Source organism: Pipistrellus hanaki (assembly GCF_964339955.1).
Source record: "Pipistrellus hanaki genome assembly, chromosome: 2".
Classification (NCBI taxonomy): Eukaryota; Metazoa; Chordata; class Mammalia; order Chiroptera; family Vespertilionidae; genus Pipistrellus; species Pipistrellus hanaki.
The window spans coordinates 116,826,348-116,838,359 of NC_140504.1; positions in this window are offsets into that span (position 1 = coordinate 116,826,348).

Sequence of the window (12,012 nt, forward strand, 5' to 3'; positions counted from 1 at the left end):
AATCAGAGTGAGCATGCAAATAAACCCAACCAAGATGGGTACAGCCACAGAGAGCAGGAGGGAGGCATTTCCCCAGCAATGGAGGAAGCCAAGCTTTCTGCCTGCCCTTGCCAGCCTAAGCCTCCACTCAAGGCTACAAAGTTTCAATTATAGAAGGTAAACAAATCCAAACAGAAATGGCTGTTGCCACTGAGTGAGTAGGAGGCTTGGCTCTGCTCCAAGCTGCAAAGTTTCAATTGTAGAAAGTAAATATATCCCAGATACCAGGGCCTCCGCTTGGGTTGCTGGGGGGTGTAGCTGGCCTGCAAACCACCAGAGGCCCCTCACTCAGGCTTCCCCATGCCCCAAGGGAACCCCCACCCTGATCCATGACACTCTTCAGGGCAAACCAGCTGGCCCCCACCCACACACCAGGCCTCTATGCTATCTAATAGAAGAGTAATATGCAGATTGACCGTCATTCCAACACACAATATGGCTGCCCCCATGTGGTCAAAGATCCTGCCCCTATGTGGACACAAGATGGCCAATAGGGGAGGGCAGTTGGGAGGAACCAGGCCTGCAAGGGAGGGCAGTTATGAGTGATCAGGCAAGTAGGGGAGGGCAATTGGGAGGCACCAGGCCTGCAAGGGAGGGCAATTGAGAGGGATCAGGCCTGGAAGGGAGGGCAGTTGAAGGCGATCAACCCTGCAGGGGAGCGCAGTTAGGGGTGACCAGGCAGGCAGAGGAGGGAAGTTGGGGGCAAACAGACTGGCAGGGGAGAGTTAAACATCAATCAGGCTGGCATGGGAGTGGTTAGGGGGTGATCAGGCTGGCAGGCAGAAGTGGTAAGGGGCAATCAGGAAGGCAGGCAGGCGAGCAGTTGGGAGCTAGCAGTCCTAAATTGTGAGAGGGATGTCTGACTGCCCATTTAGGCCTGATCCCACCGGGCCTAAATGAGCAGTTGAACAACCCTTGAGGGGTCCCAGATTGGAGAGGGTGCAGGCTGGGCTGAGGGACAATCTTTCCCCCATCACCATGCATGAATTTCGTGCACGGGGCCTCTAGTATTCTTATAAGGACACCATTTGGAATAGGTTCCACCCTGAAGACTATTTTACCTTAAGTACTTTGTAAAGGACCTATGTCCAAATACAGTGACATTCTGAGGTACTGGGGACTGGGACTTCAACATTTTAATTTGGCAGAGACACAATGCAGCTCACAGCAGAGGTATACACAAGCTTTATTGTGAAAGGTCCCACCAAGGACGCAATTTGTAGTGAGGCTTTTTAAGTTTTCAGGACATTCTATTGTTTAACACATGACAAATCCTTAGCCTATAGGTCTCATCAAGGCAGGGATTGTTTACTATTGTATGTATAGCCTGGAATATCATCAGTGTCTACCAATTGCTGATTGAATGAATTGGAAAATGAATGTCAAGTCTCTTTGGTAGCATGAAGTAACGTAAACTTATTTTTTGAGCATCTATCTCGTTTCATAACTGAGGTGTGCATATAATGTAGTGTCTGAAATTGCCAAATCCATTGCCATATCGAAGTCAGAAGCAGTGGGTAAAATCACCCCAAAACCCTGCTCACCATGAAGTGACACACAAGCACTAGATATGACCTTCTTTTGAGGGAAAGAGAAAGAGAGAGAGTTCTCTGTCCACTAGAATGCACATGTTCTCTTCAGTGTTGACAGATGATCAGGCTTTCACATCTATCTGGTTGTGCGAGTTACAGTAACGTCTTCAGCACTTTTTACAGTGGAAAACTCTGGTCTGATCCTTGGACCTGGGAACATAGGGACCTATTCTGTGAGCAAGATGACCAGTGGACAGAGTGGACAGAGTGGACAGAGTCATTGGGAGTATTAACGCACTGGCAGAATATTAAAGCACTTATTTATACTCCGGTTTGTGAATGAAGAGCTCTATCTTACAAAGAAGCAAATATTGAATTATAAGTACTGGTATTTTAGGCAAAGAAAGAATCTTCATCTAATGAGAATAGAGCTGTTTTTTCCCAAGTCTCTGTGATCTTGTCTGAAGTCAGAAGGAAGGGTCAGATGGCCCTTTCCATGTCCCCTGAAGTTAACTCATTAAAAAATTCTAGTAAGCAATGAACTTATGTCATGGAAGAAAGGCTGGCTTAGAAGAGTTACTTAACCTTCCCTAATATTCTAATAAATCTAAAATGAGGTTTATACAACTCATCAATCTGGAAATAAGCAACTTTTGGCTTCTGGGCAGCAAAAGGAGATGTGGTGCTCATGCTCACTACCCGCGCGTTCCTACCCACCTTGGTCATCTGGTTGGGCTAACCTTTGTAGATCAGGAACGATCAATCGGAAAGGGAAGAGGAGGTTGCTATTGGCAGGCACACTGAGTTCAGGAAGAAGTGACATGCCATAGTCCAGATAGGGAGGAAAAATAACAAAAACAAACAAAACTTCAAATTGGAATTTACTGTGGAGTCCTAGGGTATGCTAGCAAATAGCTACCTCAAGTATGTCCAGTTTCTTATGGGTGTGATCATATTGTGGCCTAATATAAATCTTGTTTATAAAAAGTAACCTTTGTATGACAATCCAGTGTAAACATTTGAAGTTTATGATAATATTGTATTTCTAATTTTTTAGAAAAGGGAGAAAAAAAGTGAGGCAGTGCATAATATATTTTAGAAAAAAAGTTCTACTCCAAATAGTTAACATTTAAAGGGAAAACCATCAGCCATCAGAAATAATGCGTTCCTCAAGTTATCTGGTAAAGCAATGATGTATTTAGGATAAGAGCTGTGTAAAGGTGTTCTCAGTACTCCATTCCTATAACTGCACTGCTTGTTTGAGAGGGAGAGCTTAACTAAACTGCAGCGATTTGGAAATTCTAAATGACACCTTACCCCCTGCCTCTCAGGCTTCTTTTTACCTGCCACTCCCAGGCAAACCCCTTCCTCCAGCAACTCCCCGAGGCCCCCAGCCCTTTTCAGGTCATTCCCACTCCTCCTATATGCCTACTTCACCTCTGCACACTTTGCAAAACATATTCCTTAAGAACCTGCAATGTGCCAGTCCTGTGCCTCTGGGATAGAGAAATCATTGGCCAAAACGCGTTCCACTTTCAAGAGATGCCCGTCCATTAGGCTATGGAACCCCTTGTTCTAAGAAACTCTTAATTACAGGGCTTCTCCACGGCATGTCCCCTACCTCCACACCCCCACGGAACTTGGTTTCTTCTTAGAGATACCACTTCCTCTGAAAGCCTTTCTGCAAGAAGACTAGTTCTCCCTGTCCGCTCACTGGTGAACACATGGAGTGCACGGGCTGTCCTTTCCCCACCAGGCTCGCTATCTTCTTCCAGTCTCTCCTTCCTGTCTCAGCCAGCTTGGGCTGCCATAATTAGTACACAGGTCGGGGGCTTAACCAACAGAAATTTATTTCCTCAACATTCCAGAGGCAGAGATGAGGGTGTTGGCAGAGGTGGTGTCTAATGAATGAGTCGTCTCCTTGGCTTGTAGGTGCTCCCTTCTCTCTCTCTGTCCTCACTTGGTCTTTTCTTTGTGTCTGGATCCTAATCTCTTTTTATAAAGACACCAGTCCTGTGGGATTAGGGCCCAACCTAATGATATAGGGCCTTCACTGGGGTAATTAAGGTGGGATTAGGGCCCATCTTAATTGCCTCTATGAAGACCCTGTCTCCTTATGAGATATTGGGGGCCAGGACTTGAATATATGAATTTGGGGGAACACAATTCAGTCCATAATACCACCTCTGATGTTGATGACATCTGTTTATGACTGCTTCCTGTCATCTGTGTCGAGCCATCTACTGACACCAACTTCACATTGTTCCTTTCAAGCCCATCCCCTTCTTCATTTTCAGAGACAGGACCATCCATATCAAGGCCGATGCCCTGTCCTTTTTCATAGTTTTCTCCATTTTCTCAACCCCATGAGTAGGATTTGTGCTCCATTTCACAAGAGTCATTTGGTTCTTTTTCTCCTGAGGTCTCCGTTCCTGTTTCCTCATTCTTAGCCTCCCATCTTTCCCTCACACCAAGCCTCAGCCTACCAGCCACTGAACCTGCTCTTCTTTCTGTCCTAGACCACGCCCAGGTCTCTGAGTCCCTGCCCACTTCTGGTGCCATCCTGCTTGTGATGGATTTTACTCATTTCAATTTGCAACCCTCAGTAATCCCTACCATACGTTTTCTTTCCTCTGTGTCTTCATGGTATTGAAGCTAAAACAGCTGAACTTTTCTACCACCGATTCCTGGGTTCTCCTCTCTTTGAGCCTCAGCCCCATGCTGCTCCCTGGCTCTCAGCACTGCTGCTTCTCCCCATTCAGGGCCATCAGATGGGAACTCACACAACGTGCCTTTTCCCATGAGTATTTCTCAGTATGCTCCTACTATTCTTTTCCTCTTCCTTCCTGTCATAGAATATGGATTACCTTTCTTTTCCCCAAGGATGATCTATTATAGACATCTATTATAGATATCTACCATAGACACACACACACACCTTCCTTCAAAAGCTGTTTCTGTCTCACATATTTGTATTCTCTCCCCTCTGGATCTGCATTCCTTTCTTGTTGACATAAATGGTCTGGGTGGTTTACCCGTTCTAAAACCCCTTTCCAGACTTTCATAGGAAAGTTTCAAGGCACTGTTGAGCAAGGAGCCAGAAAATTCTTTATTGTGGGTGCTGTCCTGTGCATTGCAGGATATTAAGCAGTGTCTCTGGCCTCAAACCAGAGATGTCAGTGGTACCATTTCCCCAACCTGTGACAACCAAAAAACAACTCCAGACATTGCTGAACATCTCCCTGGATGTTGAGAACCACTTGTATAGATGTTAAGAGAACTCTGGTAAATCATCTCCAGGACCCAAGATGGCTGCTCGGGTATACACCTAGCCGCAGCAGCTCACAACAATTTCAAGGGAATACAACTAAAATGTAGAGTGGACATTGCCCAGAGCTACAGGTAGTCGACTGACTGAAAACTCTACAATAGGAAGGAGGGAGAAAACCAGAAGGAAAATCAGAGGAGCTGAAAAAAAGCCTAAGGTACGGAGACATGCTGCGCGCTCGCACACACGCACGCGCGGAGAGGTCGCAGCCGGAGAGGAGGAGAGGGTTGGGTGCTGCCTGGCGTTCCCTAGCAGGAAGGAAATAGAACCCCCAGCCTGGGCTGAACCCCCGAACCGGCAGCGCTGAGCCCCAAGTTATGTGCCAGACCCTGGGGACCCAGGCTCCGGCAGGGGGAGACAATCCCGGGGGACGGCGAAATGCGGGGCCCCCGGAGTCGCGCACACATGGCGCGCAGAGGACTGAATGTTGACTCTGATGCTGGATTACCCTAGCCGGAAGAAACAAAGCCTCCGGCGGCAGCTCTGAGCCTCAGTCCAGACCGCCCCGAACTCCAGGTCTGGGCCAGTCCCTGGGGACCCAGGCTCGGGCAGGGGGAGACGGGGCTGTGAGGTGGAGTCCTGGGAGCGCGGCGAAAGGCCGAGCCCCCGGAGTCGCGCACACTGTGCGCAGAGGACAGTCTGTTGACTCTGATCCTGGACTCCCCTAGTGGGAGGGAGAAAGAAAGCCCCAGACTGGAGGAACGCCACGAGGAGCAGGAGCCCCTGCCGGACACCGGCCAGCCGGGCGCCAGCAAGGAGCCGGGCGACGGGGCCCCCAGTGGGGGGGGTGCCCCTGAGCCTTCGACTGCTGAGCGCTGGCAACGGAGCCAAGGACGGGGGCTGCTTCCTGGGCGGCGCCGACCCCGGCAACAGGCTGGAGCAGCGCGGGAGCCCGTGGAGAACAAAGGGGTGCCACAGGCCAACCTGCTGAGCTCCCAGGACAAGGAGGAAGAAACCAAAGAAGTTCTCAATGTGAAGAAATCAAGTGAGAGCAAATGATAGTAAAATTACTTAAGAAAGAATACAAAGAAGATCTTGAAAAATCAAAGACTAAGTCAGAACTCAACGCACCAGCCAACATTGCAACATAAATGCGTTTTGTTTTGTTTTTTTAAAAGAAAAAAAAAAAAAAGAGAAAAAAGGGACAGAATGTTGGAACAGCGGCGACCAGGCCTAGAGAGGCCAGGCACAAGGCAGTGGCAGCTGGGCCCGGAGCAGCAGTGGCCAGGCCCCAGAGCAGCAGCAGCCAGAACAAGAGCATCAACGGCCAGCACTGGAGCAGCCAGACCTGGGGCAGTGGCAGCCAGGCCTGAGGCAGAGGCGGCCAAGCCCAGGGTGGCCAGTCCAGGAACACCCAGACACGGAGTGGCTGGGCCCGGAGAAGCCCGGCCCAGAGCAGCCGGGTTGGGAGCAGCGAGGCCCAGAACAGCAGTAGCCAAGCACGGAGCATCCAGGCTGGGAGCGGCCAGGCTCGGAGCAGCCGGGTCGGGTGCGGCCAGGCCTGGAGCAGCGGCGGCCAGGCTGGGAGCGGCCAGGCCCGGAGCAGCTGGGTCTGGTGTGGCCAGGCCTGGAGCAGCGGCTGCCAGGCTGGGAGCGGCCAGGCCCAGAGCAACAGCTGCCAGGCTGGGAGCGGCCAGGCCCGGAGCAGCGGCTGCCAGGCTGGGAGCGGCCAGGCCCGGAGCAGCGGCTGCCAGGCTGGGAGCGGCCAGGCCCGGAGCAGCAGGGTCTGGTGCGGCCAGGCCAGGAGCAGCGGCTGCCAGGCTGGGAGCGGCCAGGCCCGGAGCAGCCGGGTCTGGTGCGGCCAGGCCAGGAGCAGTGGCTGCCAGGCTGGGAGTGGCCAGGCCTGGAGCAGCGGCTGCCAGGCTGGGAGCGGCCAGGCCCGGAGCAGCCGGGTCTGGTGCGGCCAGGCCAGGAGCAGCGGCTGCCAGGCTGGGAGCGGCCAGGCCCGGAGCAGCGGCTTCCAGGCTGGGAGCGGCCAGGCCCGGAGCAGCAGGGTCTGGTGCGGCCAGGCCAGGAGCAGCGGCTGCCAGGCTGGGAGCGGCCAGGCCCGGAGCAGCCGGGTCTGGTGCGGCCAGGCCAGGAGCAGTGGCTGCCAGGCTGGGAGTGGCCAGGCCTGGAGCAGCGGCTGCCAGGCTGGGAGCGGCCAGGCCCGGAGCAGCCGGGTCTGGTGCGGCCAGGCCCGGAGCAGCAGCTGCCAGGCTGGGAGCGGCCAGGCCCGGAGCAGCCGGGTCTGGTGCGGCCAGGCCCGGAGCAGTGGCTGCCAGGCTGGGAGTGGCCAGGCCCGAAGAAGCAGCTGCCAGGCTGGGAGCGGCCAGGCCCGGAGCAGCCGGGTCTGGTGCGGCCAGGCCCGGAGCAGCAGCTGCCGGGCTGGGAGCGGCCAGGCCCGGAGCAACGGCTGTCAGGCTGGGAGCGGCCAGGCCCGGAGCGGCCGGGACCGGAGCAACCGGTCCCAGAGCAGCCGGGTCGGGTGCGGCCAGGCCTGTAGCAGCAACAGCCAAGTCCAGAGCAACTAGGTCGGGAGCGGCAGTGACCAGACCCGGAGCAGCTGGTTGTGGAACGAACCAGAGCAACAGAGGCCAGGCCCGGAGCAGCCAGGCCCGAAACAGCTCGCTCCTCGCCTGTACCTGCCCACGGCTGCCTCTCAGACATGGCTAGAAACTTTTGCGGGAACTTGAGGGTCTGCTGAATCAAGTGATGAAGGCTTAGATCTGGATGTGTTGAGTTAGTATAGCGCCGGGGTGTTGATCTGTGAGTGCCTTGGGTGGGGCCTGGATGAGGCTGGTTGACCTATTTGGAAATGTCTTTTGTGTGAAGTGTATCATTGGGCATGTGGAGGTATTATTGATATGAGAAAATGCTAAGTAACAGATTTACTATCTTAAAAGGGATTTACTATCGGGGAGAGGGAGGGAGGAAGAGACTGAACATAAACTGTGCACCTATGGATGAGGACAATGGGGGATGGGGAGGGGGCAGAGGGTGGGGTGGGAACCTGGTGAAGGGGGGAAGAAATGAGGAACCTTTGTAATAATATGAACAATAAAGATTGATTTAAAAAAAAAAAAAAAAATCATCTCCAGCTTACTGTGCTGGATATATAGAATATCTGGCTACAACTTTAAAATATAGTCTGCACATGTGGCACGTATCTTAGGTTGATGTGAAGGAGAGATAGTTAGAAAGCAAACTAGCAATATTTATCGCTGTACATTCACGTACCTTTCTAATTAAATCCTTGTTAAACAACTGCCTACGTAACAGTGGCCCTTCTGCAGAACTCCAACCCAGAGCATTTTATTGATATCAGTCAAGACAGTCAAGTAGACATCATTATTGGCAAACTAATTCTCAACTAACAACTTTTGGGGCCAGACTGCCTGGTGTACTCAGCTCTGTGTACCAGCTGTATGATGTTGGGACTCTGTTTCAGTTTCATCAGGTGTAGAATGGGGAAGACAATAGCACCTGCCAGATTGGAGGTGGGTGGAGTAAGCAAGATAATACACATGAGGCTCTCAGAACAGTGCCTGGCACATAGTGGTTGCCCAATAAATGTTAGCTGCTATTATCCATGTTCTTGGTACTTTCCTTTCTGTCTATTTTGTCACCTAACTCCTCACAAAGCATGGCCTTCACTTCCTCTTCTTCCAGTCACTCTTTAACCCCTTGTTTTGTGACCCCTGCCTTCCACTCTCAAATCAACTTACTTTCTTGGATCTGACCTTATTTTTAGCTACGTGCCTTGATTTATCTGTATCGGAACACTGTTAAACACCTTTTCCCTTGGGAGCCCCTACTTCCTTGATTGTTCTTCTCCTCTAGAGGAACCTGAGAGAGCACTTGACACCCCTTCGTCTGCCACCTAATTGGAGGCATTTCCCTGGGTTCAACCTCTAGCTCTTCACTATCTATCCACTCAGTCTCTCAGATGTCCTCCAGGCTTTTTCCTGGGTTCAATCTCCCCTCATCTTCAACACATCCACCCGCCTCTTCACACCACTCATGCCACTGGTAAATGGGCCCACCACCCATCCAGACACCCAAACCTGGGACCAGAGAAGCAGTTTTCCTTCATTCTTCCTTGTTCTCCACAACCAATTGGGTCCAAGCCCAGTTGATTCCATCACTAACGTCTCCTACCTTGGCCTATCCCAGTTTTCACTTTAATTCCCACAGTTACTGATCACTTCACCACTGCTGCAGTGGTTTACCTTCTTTTGGTGATTCACCTCTTGGTCAGTGATCCAGAGGGATTTTTTCCTTTCTCTCGTATCAAATTGGCCAAATTTTTAATCTGTGTCCTAATTATATCTCAAATCAAGCCATTCCTCTCTATCTCTACAACCCAGTGGCTAACTAGATCCTTATTGCTTCTTAGATCGACTCTTCTGTTAATTCCTAACTAGCCTTATGTCTCACGTCCTTCAGACCCTTCTCCACAGTACCATGGGGGAGGCTCTGTCTACCTTCCTTCTTAAGCCTTTTTGGGGCCTCGCTGTTGGATAAAATCCATGGCAGCTGCAAGGTGCACGGAGCTAGGTGGTCTGGCCACTGGCTATTTTTCCAGCTTCATTCCTTGCTTAGTCCCCTCCTCCCTCTGTTCCAGCTACGGAGGTATTTGCAGTTCAGGGAACTGACCTTGTTTTACATCTCATGCCCTTGAGTTTACTATTCACTGCTCCGTCTGCCTGAAGGGCCCTGCACCCTCCTCTCTGCCTCTGGGATGCTTACACATCTCGTGAGATTCTGCAGATGTGGCACTTCATCCAGTGGCCTTTTCCAGTGTCCACATTTTTTTCTTCTTAATTCTCTTCCATGGCAGAACTCTACATTTTCCATATAGTTCAGTATCGCCTAGTCTGTCACCTTCCACCTCAATGGGCTCCAACCTCTGACTTTCTCATTTTGTCAATCATTCTCTGTCACCTGGCTAAGGCCCAGGCGTTATCTTGGTCCTCATTTGTTTATGCCCACATTTCCAGCCCACCAGTTTTTTCTGTCACTTCTTTCTCTGAGGTGGTTCTTGATCATCTAGTCTCCATTCCCTCTACCTCCACCCTAGTTCAGGCCCTCATACCTAAGGTTTTCCATGAATGGTATTCAAAATTGTTTGTGGGATAGCCTCAGCTTGGTTACCTCTCAGGCTCATCATCTGTATATTTCTGTGTATATTAAAATCCAGTCACACTGGAATCCTTAATGGTCTCTGCATAGGACTTATGACTTGCTACTAATCATGCTTTTGCACCTGCTGTTTCTAATCCCATTCACCATCTACAAAATTACTAGTCCTTCTGTATGGATCAACTCCATCGCTTTCTCTTTCATGAAGCTTTCCCCAATTATAGAAGTGACCTCTTTCCTCTAAACCCCTGAATTTTGTACCTAATTAATGGTTCTTACATATGTTTTTGGTTTGCATTTCATGATTACTTCATGTACAGAGATTAGACTATGAACTCTTTTAAGGCTTGGGTTATAAATTATCCATTTTTGTATCCCTTCTCTACTATAGAACTTAACACAACTTCACATATGTATATACATAGCTTTATTGAGATACTAGGGGCCTGATTAGCAAAATTTGTGCAAGGGGCTCGGCCCTCAAAGCTCCAGCTTTATCTGGAAGGTTGTTCAGCTGTCTGGTCTAATTTATAGATAAATTACATATTCACCCATTTAAATTATACAATTTAATGATTTTAATATATTAAGAGCTGTGCAGCCTTCATCACAATCAATTTTAGAGCACTTTTTGCTGTTGTTAATCCTCACTTGAGGATATTTTTCCATTGATTTTTAGAGAGTGGAAGGGAGGGGGAGTGACACAGAGGAGAGAAACATGGATGTGACAGAGACACACTGATTGATTGCCTCCAGCTTGAGCCTCAACCGGGGCGGGGATTGAATTTGCAACCCAGGTATGTGGCCCTCCTTCAAAGGGCTGATGATCTAACCACTGAGAAACCGGCCAGGGTGTTCGAGCACTTTTATCAACCCCAAAAAGAAACCTCGTACACGTAACAGTCAATCCTCATTTCCCCCCAAACTCTCAGCCCTAGGCAAACATCAATCTAACTTCTGTTCCTGTAGATCTTCATATTCTGGATATTTTATAGCAACAGAAACATAACATTTGTCCTTTTGGGTTTGGTTTATTTCATTTAGCATATTTTCTAAGTTGATCCATACTGCAGCATATAATGGTACTTTATTCCTTTTCATGGCTGAATATTATTCCATGCGTGAGTGGACCACATTTTGTTTATCCATGCATCAGTTGATGAGATTGGGGTTTCTACTTTCAGCTATTATGAATGCTGCTATGAATATTCAAGTACAAGTTCTCATGTGCACATATGTTTTCATTTCTTGAGTATCTATCTAGGAGTGGAATAGCTGGATCATGAGTTAACTCAATGTTGAACATTTTGAGAACTGCCAAGCTGTTTCTAAAGGTGCTGCACCATTTCACATTCCCACCAGCAATGCTTGAAGGGTCCAGTTTCTCCACACCATCACCAACTCTCTCTCTCTCTCTTTCTCTCTCTCTCTCTCTCTCTCTCTCTCTCTCTCTCTCTTTTGTAGCCATCTAGTAGATGTCAAGTAGCATTTCACTGTGGTTTTGATAAATATTAGATGTTTGATAAATATTTGTCAGATAAATGATATTTATGTATAACATGAACAAACAGACCTTTCAACAGGTCATTTGACTTGCAAGTTTATTAACTAGCTAGAAAAGATTTAACACAGGGCCCAGAATGATTATAATCCAATTTGTAAGTTATTTTTATACTGTTTTCTCTCCTTTTTAGTTGCTAGTGTTATCTATGTGACATTATAAAGGTGGTGATTTGTCATGAAAATTCATGTAGCTTTGCGGGTTTGAATGTATTTTACAGAATAAGCTAAATTATCAATATAACCAGAATCCCAACTTTTGATATTGTTCCTACTCAAACACCACCAATGAATGGGGAAACTAGGAAAGGCTAATTCCTGAACCCAAGACAGGGCAAATGAATAAAATAACATGGTTTTTCCTTTGCCTTCTCATTGGAACACATTACAACTTGGAAGCTCCATACACCAATTCTGTGGTGACTGTGT